Raw genomic sequence first — 13,730 nt, forward strand, 5'->3', positions numbered from 1 at the left:
GTTGGGGTGTGGTAAAAGCCACAACATGCAGATTGGCTAAACTCCACTAACTGCAGCTAAATTATGGGCCAAAATTGTCAGTATCTATGATGGAGACTGTTTCCATCAGCCGTAGAGAAAAGGCTTGTTTGTTTCTGAAAATGCCAGTTTGGGACAAGGAATATCGTATCAAATTTTCACTGGTGTGTTCTCATTTCTGACTGACGGCCTGAGCAACTCCAGACATTCCTGAATAACAAATTTTATTTGAAAGGATCCATCTGGCTTCCACTCTGGCTGTGGAACTACCTGGTGGGTTACTTGAATCTAGAGCAGGCACAGAGCACAGCAGGCAGGATGAAGCAGCTGCCTCGGGTGACAAAAGTCTCAAAGGTGGCCCACTGCCTCATCTGCCAGCTGAAAAGCAGCACCAGCACCAATTTTGTAAGATATCTTGGAGCATGCAATGTTTTTGCTATATTTCTGCAAGTGGGGTGAGCAGCACGTCCCATTTTGCTTCAAGTGGCGGAAGCTGGGCAAGCCAGCCCTAATCTGGAGGCTGAAAAATGATCATTTCTTTGCTGATTTGGTTAGGCCTTGCAATTTTGTTAGACCTTACAATGGTTTTTGATTCTGAATGCCATAATATTCTTCTGCTCCACCTTCAACCTCTAGGTGTCTCTGGGAAAGCACTCCAGTAGGTTTGTCCCTATATACCGTAATTCACAGACTGGTTAACGTAGAGGCAATGTGTATTAGAATGTCAGAATGTCCATGTCTATGGGAATTATATGGGGTTCCACAGGGCTCAATATTATTATGAATGCTGCTTAATATCTGCATGAAGCCTCTCTTAAGAGAGATAGGTGTAGCTTTGGGATTCAGCATCATGAATATGCGTGGATCTCTTTCCTTTATCCAGTTGGCAAGATTAATAACTTTGACACTACCAAACACTTGCACATGCTAGTGATACTTAGCAACTGTGTGCCTTTATTTGTATAAGAAATAAAATCATGCCATCTAACCTGTGCTTTTTTTCCTATAAAAACATTGTTTAGGGGTACTCTCATTTTGACTCAAGAAAATCACCATTTTATAGTTCAAGTTGAAAAAAATAAATACAGTAAATGGACAAAACTACAAAGATTCACAAAATGTTTAGGGGTATGCGTACCCCCAGAAAAAAGCACTGCATATAACAACCAAAAAAAATAGCCGTACCCTTTAGATCAGGCATCCCCAAACTTCGGCCCTCCAGATGTTTTGGACTACAATTCCCATCTTCCCCAACCACTGGTCCTGTTAGCTAGGGACCATGGGAGTTGTAGACCAAAACACCTGGAGGGCCGCAGTTTGGGGGTGCCTGCTTTAGATGCTTTTAGTTTGTAACTTTTCAAGGAGGGCAATTTTCCCTCTAGCATACCAGTAATCTACATATAAAGACAGAAGAAGTGATTCCAGGATTTGGCAATGGAGCCCTGGGCTGCTGTTAAGGGATGAGAAATAAGGTTTCACTTTTCACATCCTGTTCTGTATATAGGTGTAGGAATAGTTCATTTAGTTATCAGAGAGATCTTAGTAAACCTCTTATTCAGAAATTCAGCCATCTTGGGGCAGCCCTGCCATATACACTATCTCTTTCCTGAACCAGTATAGAGGCTGGATGAGGGTGAATAGTTTGATACTGAAACCCAGCAAGACAAATGAGATATTGGTACAGGATAGCCAGTCTCTGGAAGGACTTACAGTAGCTAGCCTATTGCAGACAGTCCCCCTGTTGACTTTGTCTGACCAGGTCAGAAGCCTTGAACTTGCCATTGCATGAGTGCCTTCTTTCAAGTTTGGCAGATGAGCAGACTTTCTTCCTCTCCTAAATGGATCAAACCTTGCTATGTGGATCTATGCTTCTCTTAACTTCTAGGCTCTACTTCTGCAATGAACCCTACATGGTTCTGCCTCCAACACAACTCATACGTTTAGGGAAGAGCACTGCCTTCCAACATCATCTGGAGTGGGCGCTGTTCAAATTCAAGGTACTGGTTTGAACATTTTTTTTAAAAAAAACTTTAACCTTTGTTCAGCCTGGTCCCATTCCTCAAGGGTTGTGAAGCCCCTTCACTAGTTGAGATCTAGTAAACAAATGCTTTTATCTGTGGAAACCTGCCTTATACTGAGTTGTACCCAGCTCAAAGCTGCGTACACTGACTGCTATTGGCTCTCCAGGGTTTTAAGACAGGAGTCGTTCTATGTCCTATGTTACGGACAGGGCATGCAACCTTCTGCATTTAAGACAAGTGCTCTGTGAATTGGTTATGATCCCCCTACCATTTCTATTGGAAATTGGAACTGCAGTGGCTCAGAGCAGGACCTTTGTGATCAGTGCTGCCAAACTCTGAAGGGTCCTACCAGAAAAGAAGAAGAAAGCTACCTCTTTGCTGGCTTTTCAGAAGACCTCCCTTTTTAGCAAGAAGTTCGCATTGAAGTCCTGTTTCTGTGGCTGCTCACATTTGCATTGTGTTCATTGATGAGCACCCTGCTGTTCATTACAGCAGAGTGGTATACAAGGTAAGCATCCTATGCTTTTTCTCTGTCTTTTAGTGATGTCAAGGGCAGCCTCCAGGATCAGTAGCAGATGGCATGCCTTTGAATGTCAGTTTCTAGGAAACAACAGCAGGAGAGGGCCATCACATTCATCTCTTTGTGGGCTTCTCGTTGGCATCTGGTTGGCTACTGTAGGGAAACACTTGATCAGCCTTTGGTCTGAGCCATCAGGATGGTTCTTATGCTCTTATGGCCATAAGTTGAGAAGAAATTCGCACTGCAAATGCTGTTGACATTGAGTGAGGGCTCACAGAGAGAAAGTCCTGCAAAACTGAGAATAGCAGGGGTTGTGGTCCACTGGTGATAAATGTGGCTTTTGAGCTGACCTAATCGCTGACCACAATTGCAGGCAGACCACGTAAGCATGGCAGAGGAAATGGGATTTGTCTGTCCTCTTTTTGTCCCACGTATATCTCTAATGTGCTGGCTCTTGGGGCCTGCCCCTCTATGCTTGTTTTCACAACCTTGTTTAGTTTATTTCTGACTAGTCCCAAATTCTGACAAGAGAATAGCATATTCTGTGGGACATAGCTGACTGAGCAGAAGTACTGCTGTTAAGCGTTATCAGTTGCAAGCCCCTACAGTGGATGTTTGAGTTTCATACTTTGAAGCATAAGAGAAATGATTCTCTTATTCTGTTACCCTCCTCCTCCTCCTCTGGTTTTCTTTCCCAAGTGATGTTCCACATTCTTTGGCTACAGAGAATTCTGAAGCCTCATTGGACTGCCGGTGTGGCAGACGTTCCCTTAGGGTTTGCTCTTTCTTTTCTTTTTTTTTTTGGCACTAGTCCTGCCAGCACTCACCCCCTAAAATTTGCAGTTAGGAGGAGTCATGGAAAGTGGTAAGAAGAGCCTGCTGGATCAGGCCAGTGGCCCATCTAGTCCAGCCTCCTGTTCTCACCCTGGCCAATCAGATGCCTGTGGGAACCCTACAAGCAAGACCCAATCACAAAGGCCATTCTCCGCTCTTGCAGTTTTCAGCAACTAGTTTTCCAAAGCATTACTGCTTCCAACTGTGGAGGCAGAGCATAGCCATCATGTCTAGTAGCCATTGATAGCTGTAGCCTCCATAAAACTGCCAATCCTCTCTTAAAGCCATCCAAATTGGTGGCCATCACTGCCTCGGGTGTGTGAGTGAGAGAGAGAGAGAATTTCGTCATTTCACTGCGTGACAAAGCACTCTTATTTGTCCTGAACTAGATTGTGGCACAGACCAAATAAATGCAGCAAAGTTGGCAGTTTAGTATGATGTGTCCTGTGCCACAGATATTACCCCACACACACCGACACACCGAGGGAATGGCCTACGGGTGAAAAAACCAAAATATATTTCCATACATCTCCAAGGTGTAGCCTTTTGTTTCCCTGCCTGAAACTAGTTTCTCTTTCGTCCACTCTGCTTGTGGTAGCAAGAATGTTGGTGACTGTAAATGATATATCACTACAGAGCAGATGGTTTTGTTTGGCAACGTCCAGATTTTCCATTCTGGAATGGACGGCAGGAAGCTGGCCTGCGAAATTAATTGCTGCTACTGTTTTACATGCCCTGAATGACTCTCAAAAGTGGGCCTGGGGAGGGGGGGGAAACCCACATGCTCTGTGTTTGCACGAAGCGTTGTTTAAAAACCTTGCATGGAGGATAATAATGCCATAGGCAGGCCGCTGGGATCAAATAATGAGCAGCTCATGATGTAACCTCCATTCATTGCTGTGGGGTTTGTGCAGAAGATCCCCGTAGGTGATGCCGCCTTTATTTTTTAATCTAGAAGAAAAAGAAAAGGCAGTCCAAAGCAATACAGATCTGTGTTAATAAAAAACACTTTTGTTGGTGCTCTCTGCTAGAAATGGAATCTAAAACCCCACTTTAGTTTGCAGTTCGGAATGATGTTTTTAAAAAACCGGTGAAAAGACACAGAGTAAAAGAGGGTGCTGAGACTTTCCCCAGAGCAGCAGCTGGAGCCGTGTATGTGGCAGTTGCTTTCTGAGCCGGTTTTGTTCAGCCTCTATTATCTCGCTCCTTGCTGCTTGCTGGCATTGTGTCCTGAAGGCCATATGCCCCATCTGCTCTGCGCAGACATTCTGTTGGCAAGGAGCAGGGCGGCTGCCTTGTGCCTGCATCTTTTTTCCATCCCAGGCAGGAATCCAAACTTTTATTGACAACTCCACCTCCCATTTAGCAAAAAGGGGGAGGGGGGGAAGAGAAATGAAAAAGCAATGATGGTGCCATTTGATTTCAGTTTTTAAAGCTGCAAAGTTTGTAATACATGTCTCATTCCACTATTGAAGAGTTGCATTGATATAAAGCTAAGAACAAGCAGGCAGATCTTCTATGTGCGTTAAAAGAAGCAATGCAGCGCAAAGGAACTACAGCAAGTGCATCTCCAGGTCCAAATTACGATAGGCAAACTGGTCCTATGCAAAGCAAGTTTTTCATGCATTTTTAGAATTCATGTTGTGCTTTGGTTTCTGGTGTGTCCTCTATCTCATGGGATTGCATCAGGTAAAATGCCATATAAATTATTATTTAAACAATCATTAAAAATGGACTGGAGCATTTCCTACTGTTGGGTAATTTCATGTATTCCACACCTGCCCTAAGTTAGGCAATTCCGGCTTAATTTTTGCTTGTACTTTACTTGTTCGGTGTATGTGCTTCTAGCAATAACATGTAACTTGTTTAGAGTGTACAAGAAGAATCAGGCTATAGGTGTGGCAAAGACCACAGTAAAGAGACCAGATACACATAGAATAATATCTATAAATGCACTTTATAAAACAGTTAACAGCTGGATGCCACAACCTTGTAGATGATCTAAATCTGAGTATGCCTTTGTTATAAACTTGTGGGACAACTCAGTTGGTAGAGCATGAGATGCTTAATCTCAGGCTCTGGGTTCGAACTTCACATTGGGTAAAGAGATTCCCGCATTGCAGGGGGTTGGACTAGATGACCCACATGGTCCCTTCCAACTCAACAATTCTATGATTACACGTGCAAGGCATGTGAATGATTGCAGGCTGTGATGCAAGTTCCCATTGCCTTTTAGACATCAAATGGTTCTGAGGTTATGTGGCTTTTACACATGAATATATACATTTTTATGACAAAAACAGGTTGCATAAAATTAGCCTCATGTAAAGCCGTGCCATCACACTCACACACGCAAAAACATTTGTCAATCGGAATGGGGTATGAATTATCTAAAACTTGTTGCAGATAACATGACCTTTATTTGTCTTTTTAAAATGTGCTAATGGATTTGCTGAACAAAACTGTCACAGAGGTAAGTCAAGTTGTAGAACTGCATGTGGCGATCTTTACTATCCTTACTCATGAGTAAGTGTACTTCAGGCTAGCATCCAGTCTCTTGAGCCCTACGGAATTTGCTTCTTTTGTCACCTAATTTAGGCTGTATGGAGCCTGTGAACTTTATGGTGTCAACTTTTACTCCATTAGGCTGACAGCAGCATATTTACAGGTAAGAGTCTTTGTTGGATGCATCTGACATGATCAAAGGGTCCAAATGCTCAGGAAGTCATTGAACAATCATGCTACGTGTAGCCTTTGAAGGCTTATAGACCTAGAGGGACTCAGCAACGAAACCCAGACATAGTTGCCCTGCAAAATGCAATATAAAACCAGCCTTGTCTGAACTTTGTCTACTTTAGAGGCAGCCTGGTATGTTGGACACACTTGATAAAAAGGTGTGCTTAGAAAGATGGGGAGATAGGTTTCACTGGCACTGTTGATCACTGTACCAAAAAAGAGGTATTATCTAATTGTATAAAATATAATCATGATTGTTTGTTTCTATACGTTTTCATAACTCTTTAATGGCAAGAAAATAACTTTTGAGTGGGATTTTGCAGAAATTTGTTGGTGTGCCACTTTCCCACCCTGTCTGAGAAACAACTTGAAAAGTCAAGATTAAAATATTTTCTAGCAAAATACATTGGGCTGCAGCAAATCAAAACAACACCCCCAAGCTTTTTAAAAGGTTGTCTATCTTTGCCTTAATTGTTTCTCTTACCAGGCCTGCTCTCCCTTTTAATGGCTATGAAATTACAGAAGAATTTGAGTTGCTGCTGCCTGTCTGGAAAGTGGAGACTTTTCCCCTTTTGAGAACAGCATCCAACTCCTCACGCTCTCTGAGCTGGCGAGCCCACGGAGTTGCCGAAAGAGTTAAAACTCGATAGAGCAAGCTGCTCTGCTCTCCCCCACCCCCAATTCTCCCACCCAAGCAAACCGAGACTCACTTGGCAGTCTGCAGACGGCTGGAGTTCAGCAGTGGCTGCTGTAGGCAATGTAAGAAGAGCAATGCCAGCAGCCCTTCAACAGTGAAATTCACACTTTTGGAGCAAGTCTGCACAGCAGAGCTCTCCAAAGGCAGAATTTTGGTAAAACTGGTTTCCCCCATCCTTTCCCTCCCTGCTGAAAGGAATGAGCCACAGAAACCGTGCCAATTGCTCATTTGGAACAATGCCTTCAGCCTGCTTATGATCCTGCCTGCGTGGTTTCCGTAATACCTGCATGATCTTTTGTTTATCATGGGATTTCCTCTCTCTATAACTTACACAGTAGTGGAAGCTCAGGATTATGAGGGGGCAGCTGTGAGGATGGTCTTTTGAGAAGTCGTCCGCAAGCCAGAACTTCACACCGAATTTATCCAAATATAGTATTGTAGAAACAAAGGGTCACAATTAATGCCTATCTTGTAATTCAAGCACCCCTTACTACTCTGTGAGCACTTTTCTGGCACCACAGCATCCAAGCATTATGGAGTTCCATCCTGGATCATGTTCCAAGTAGTATGTATTTCAGAACAAGCCATCATAGTGGTTACCTTGGGAGGGAGGGAGGGAGGGAGGGAGGGAGGGAGGGAGGGAGGGAGGGAGGGAGGGAGGGAAGGAAGGAAGGAAGGAAGGAAGGAAGGAAGGAAGGAAGGAAGGAAGGAAGGAAGGAAGGAAGGAAGGAAGGAAGGAAGGAGGGAGGGAGGGAGGGAGGGAGGGAGGGAGGGAGGGAGGGAGGGAGGGAGGGAGGGAGTGCACAGCCAGAACAATTGTTTTATACATGAAGGTGGTACACAAATTAAATATCTTCATCTAGAAAAGAATCTAGGTCCACATTGTGCAGTTCAAGTGTCTGGATCTGCGCAAACATTGGGCAAGCATTTTGAAAAGGAGGACTTCTTTTGAGTGTGCAAGGTGCAAACTGTGTTGAGGGGGGAGGCAGGAAGAGTCCCTTTTTCAAGCACTGGTGAGCATTTCCAGTTCTTAGCTGAACCTACCTGCAGTTCTTGAAGTATTCCCCAGCTGCCCTCAAGATGGAGAGCCAGTGTGGTGCCGTGGTCAGAGCATTGGACTAGGACCTGGGAGACCAGGGTTCAAATCCCCACTTGGCCATGAAGCTCCCTGGGTCGGCCATCTACAACTTGCACCATCTCGGATTGTTGGCCATGCCTCCTGGGGCTTAGGGGAGCTGTCGTCTAAAACTGACCAGAAGGCATCAGGTTAGGGAAGGCTGATTGTGTCCAAATGTATGCTGTCCATTGCAAAGGAGCTTGTTCCTGTTTTTGCAGACTAGTAACTCGAGTAGGCAAAAGTCACAGAGTAAGATCACTTGCGAGTTTCACAGAGCTCTCCCTCAGATTAGATATTATGCAAAAAGGGGAGAGTGGGGGAAAGACCTAAAGTTTCTGGCAAAGGGTTAAGGGATTGTATTGAGTATGTGACAGTCTTCAGAGGGTGATTCCGGAAGCTTTTTGCAGACTAATGATTCTTAACCTTTCTGGGGTCCTGTCCCGCTTTGAGAATCTGGTGAAAGTTATGGAGCCCACCCCCCACCTCATATTTTTTCAGAAGGGCAATTTTCAAAGTAACAGGAAAGAAATTGATTTTATGCCCAGTTCATTCCAGTGGTTGGTTGCCATGCTTTGGAAACTTCCACAGTCCAGCTTTTATAAAATCCCCTCCTCCCCAACATGTTTTTCATTGTAAACATTTGTTTAGCACTTTTGCAGGGAAAGAAACATTTTTTTAGGGGGGGGGGGAATGCTGGGGTGGGGTTTGTAGCAGCGGCTTTGTAACTGCCACAACTATTCACTGCTTCTAAAATATTTTGATCTCAAGCCAAAAGATCGGAGTTGGGGGTTTTTCAAAAACACTGGGTGGAGTAAAAAAGCAATTTGAAATGAATATGCCTTTTAGGAGTTCTTTGGCGGAGCTGCTTATCTGTGCGACTTGGAGAACATCTAAATGAGACATCCATGGGGGGGGGTCTTTTCCACAAAAGCAGGAGCATTCTGGGAAGTGGTGTGTGTATGGACTCATTTGGCCCTGTCCACTCTGACTGAATACAGAACTACTGCTCTAGCCCTGGACGGCCTCCTCACAGGTGAGCAGCCCCCGCATACCTGGGGCGAATAAAGGACACCAGAAGTACCAGGTTCTCCTCTCACCTTCCGCTAATTAGACAGCCAATTTCAAAGCCGTGGATCCTCTTCCTGTACTTAAGATAGGCTCCTTGTGTGAGGTAGAAGATTGGAAGACCAGAAGTCTAAATTACTTGGGGAACCTCCACAAGTAGATGAGAAAACACCCTACTTCAGGAATGCAATGGAGGTGGCGGTGGAGCTTAACACACTCATCCCTGTTTCCATATTGGTTTTAAACACGAGAACACCCAGAGGTCAAATGTCTACCTCAAATCTTGTTTAACAGAAAACACCAACCGGATTTGAGCCTACAACACATCATCCCAGTTTGTTTCAGTAAGATTTCAGTGTACCTTTCCCTGGCCTATATATTTATTTACATTCCATATAGTATATTCCATATTCACAGCTCTTCCTTGCACCATTGGCCTTTTGACCTCTTTAAAAGAAGCAACTTCTCTGGACCTCTGTGCACATATATTCTAAGTGACCGTTTCACAAATCTTGCTACAGAGGGCTTTTTAGTCTCTAACGGTGGCTAGAATGGTGTTTGTTAAGCCACCAAGGTTATTTACCCATTATTTGGCTGCAAACGTTTTCCTGAAGCTTGCTGTCATCTGGATTTTGTGCTTACAACAGGCATGGAGGAGAGGGGTTGGTTTGATGACCATTTGGCACTACAGATACTTACTCACTGTACTCTACATTTTTTTTCTGAGCCTTGCCCTTGCCATCATGAGGTGGACTCTATTTAGCAAGATCATCCATAAGGCAAATACTCCCCACTGACATTTGACCCAAAGCAGTAACAATCCCTTCTCCCAGACCCTTTTCAACTGATCCAAGTTATTTACAAGAAGCATCGCTGACCACTGCCAATGACTCCAGGGGTTTCCAACTGCATATCAAACAAAGATCCCCCTTCTTATGGCATGGAGGGGTGTACCTCTTTTTACAATCTAGTACAGTAACAACCCAGCTAGGGTCTTGCTATTACTTTGAAATCGCAAAGAATAAAGGCAGTTTCTATGTAGGGGGTGGAGAGAAAAGCGAAAAAGCATGAACTTTCTTTTCAGTGTAACTGCTGGAAACCACATCCCCACCCCAATCAAAAGCTCACTCTTCCTGCCTTTATCACGGAGGTGTCAGATCTCACACCTTTGCAGTAAGGTACAGAAATGCAAATCTTTTGAAACCCGGTAACACCTAATGAGAGGATGTAAACTTTCTGTGAACTTAATTTGTGGATTTTTGGTGTGTGTGTTTTTAAACTCCAACATTTCTCAGAATGTTTCAATGCTAGTTGTACATTTCCAGATTGGACAGTTTAAAAATATAGAACTTGAAGATGGTCCTTCGCTCTTTTGAAAGACAGAATGACTTCAGTTTGTTAGACCTCCTGTTTATAACCCCCTGCATGTCTGCAGGAGACACAAAATATAGACAAAGTGCAACTCCAGAATTACATACCTCAGAAATCAGCTGTCCTATTTCCACTGACTCTCTTCTCCATTCTAGCATCAAAACTTCACTTTTGTTAAACTTTGTTTACAAGTTACAATACTCCCCCTTTCTCCGAGTTTACAGCTACTAGTAGTTGTACCTTATCTTGTAGTACCTTATCTTCAATTAACTAGGCTTTCATCCCACAAACTCCTGTTTTGCATATTCAACAGTGAGCAATCCCTACATACATACTTCCTTTGGGCTAATAGGTACAGCATTGTTTTGAGAGCAGTAACACCACCCTTGACCAAACTCCTCAGTGGTTAAACCCACCACAATGCATACAAGAGTATTTCCATTAGCAGAATTGCTTTACCAACCAGGGGGAAAAGAGCATGACCATATCATATTGCTTTGTTGAAATGGCTGTGTGGTTTTCTTGTTCAAAATGGCTGCATAGCAAGCAGAACTTGAAGAGATTAAACTTCCTCTGTTGCTTATGCAAGGATCAGTTTCATTTGTTGAATGTGTGTCATATACCTATTAAAGACACAGAACCTTACCGGGGAAAGGAGAAAATAACTTCTCTACCCTAGATGTGCTGCCCTCATAAAAACATGATGGTAGACTTCATGACCGCATGTTGGTGGGAGGGAATCCTGTGGCCTTCCAACTATTGTCGGACTATAACTCCCCACCCCAATCCTTGACCATCAGTCATGCCAACTGCTAATGATGGGAGTTGGAATCCCAAATTCTCTGCGTGGTCACAGGTTCCCCACCTTCGTATTCAACACAGGAGAAGACTAATCTCCCCCATAGAGTTCACTACATACAAGCAGCGGGAATTAAATGAAGTAGCATTCAGGAATATGACAGTTCTTCCTACAATACATAATTGTGCCACCAGAAAAAAATCTCACATCTGGCGGGATCAAAAGAAAAAGTTGCAAAGACCTACCAAAGTTAAGAGATTCTAAAGCAAGCATCCCCAAACTGCGGCCCTCCAGATGTTTTGGCCTACAACTCCCATGATCCCTAGCTAAGAAGACCAGTGGTCAGGGATGATGGGAATTGTAGTCCAAAACATCTGGAGGGCCGAAGTTTGGGGATGCCTGTTCTAGAGCCTCAGAAAAGTAGGCATGAATTGTACAGGTTTGTGAACAGAATATGGGTTTGTTTGGTTTTTTAGCTTTTTGCATCCTCCTTTTCTTCAGTGACACTCAGAAAGTGACCCAAGCAATTATTGCTAAAAATTCACGACTTTAGTATTTGCTTGTTTCCATGGTTGTCACCTTGAAGCTTGCAAATCGTATCAGGACCCAAAAAAAAGGTTAGTTTCTCTATGGCTGGAGAGCAGAATTGCCAATTACACTGGATGGGATCTGGTAGCTGCTTTTCATAACCATCATTCAGAAAGAGAGAAGACTTGAATAGCAAGGAAAGGCTGAGGTCCTCTTTTTGACAAGAATGAGTGTAGCTTTCCTTTGGTCAAACCACCTAGGCAGAAGTTTAGAAAGCCAGAGACCTGTAAGTGAGAAAGCTACTGACACTGCAAACCTGCAAATTTTGAACAGAGGTGGCTCTCTCACAGACACAGGAAAGGGGAAATGTGAGTCTGGATCAGGCATTCCCAAACTTCGGCCCTCCAGATGCTTTGGACTACAATTCCCATCATCCCTGACCACTGGTCCTGTTAGCTAGGGATCATGGGCGTTGTAGGCCAAAACATCTGGAGGGCCACAGTTTGGGGGTGCCTGGTCTGGATGAACCAAATTTTCCAGATTCCCACTTTCATATGAACAATTCTACTAGAAGTCATCCAATTACGCACAAAGCGCTCCCACAAATATGCAAAAATCCAAGAAGAAAGGACTACATTGCATGCGCAAACCCACACACCTAGAACTTGCCAAGGCTTCTGCACCACCCAAACCTTTGAACCTCTTTTGATATACCTACCCATGCCCTATATATGCAGCCTCTTCCCACACCCATCTCTAGGCGGAGGGAACCATAAACTCTTCCCTTTCAGTGGGGCCACAAAGCACACGGTAATAACAGCTCGGGTTTTTGAATTATTTTCAGCTAAAAACCAGCAAGGCAAAGCTGTCTGTACATTCTGCCTCCCCTCCCCTCCCCACAGCAGGTTTGAGAAAACTGACTCGGAAGAATGATACAAGGTTGGTAGGTAATCCCAGCCCTCAGGGATATAACCCAGTCACAAGACACCTCTCAGATCTGCACCCAGGAATCAGAAACAGGGAATCATAGAGTTGGAAGGGACCCCCAAGGCTCATCTAGTCCAACCACCAGCAACGCAGGAATTCTGCTCTGGGTGAGCCAGACCCACTGACCCACTGTGCCACTTGGATAAATAGAGTATAATCACCCGTAAGTGCAGACAGCATAAGTTCCTATTTTAGGCTGCTCTCCTTATGTGGACGCAACTCACAATGTGCAAAGAGCAACTCAAGGCTGGCTATGGTTTTATTTTCTCCTGAAAAACTCCTATTCATTTATTATAGAGGTAGTCCCTTATTCATGTGTGGGTACCAAGATGCAGAGTCGTCTTTCCCATAGGGCCTAGTGGCTCGTTGCGTCAGGTCGCCGGCCTCTCAGGGGAAGCTGCATGGCTTTGCAGACGGCCTCCCCTTTCCCTGCATGCCACCAGATGCTTGGCGGGGTGCAACAAGCCACTAAGCCCTATGGCTCTGCTGCTACCGCCGTCTCCTCTCCCTCGACCGCGGGAATTCCCTGAGCTGCCACCCGCCTATGTCTGAGGGAGTGGCGGTGGCAGGAGCGGCTCCAGAGGGGCCACCTCTGCCCACCGCCCCACTCCCCAGAGCACAGGTGGCGGCATGGCAACTGCCTCCTGCTCCTCGGGCCGCTGGGCAGCAGCAAGAGCGTCGGCAGTGGGCTGCCATTGTCAGGCAGTGGGCTGCCATTGTCAGGCAGTGGAGGAGGTGGCGCCCCGGAACCTTGCGAGTGCGGGGTTCTGGCTGTCTGGCCAGCCGCACTGCGGCCATCACATTGGCAGGGTCTTCTGTGGGGGGCGGCTCCTGGGGCTGCGAGGTGGTCCGCAAGTTGGGCCAGAGTTCTAAATTCTGGGAAAGGGAAGGGGGCGCCGGAGGGATCTTTGCGCCACGGCGCCGGATGTGCTTAAGACTGCCCTGCTAAGATGTATACTACCTACTCAAGGGTCTAAGGGGGCCAGTGTAACAGTCCTTTAACCCTTTGATTATGCTGCATCCTTGCTAATTAAACC

Source organism: Zootoca vivipara, chromosome 5, assembly GCF_963506605.1.
Source record: "Zootoca vivipara chromosome 5, rZooViv1.1, whole genome shotgun sequence".
Lineage (NCBI taxonomy): Eukaryota > Metazoa > Chordata > Lepidosauria > Squamata > Lacertidae > Zootoca > Zootoca vivipara.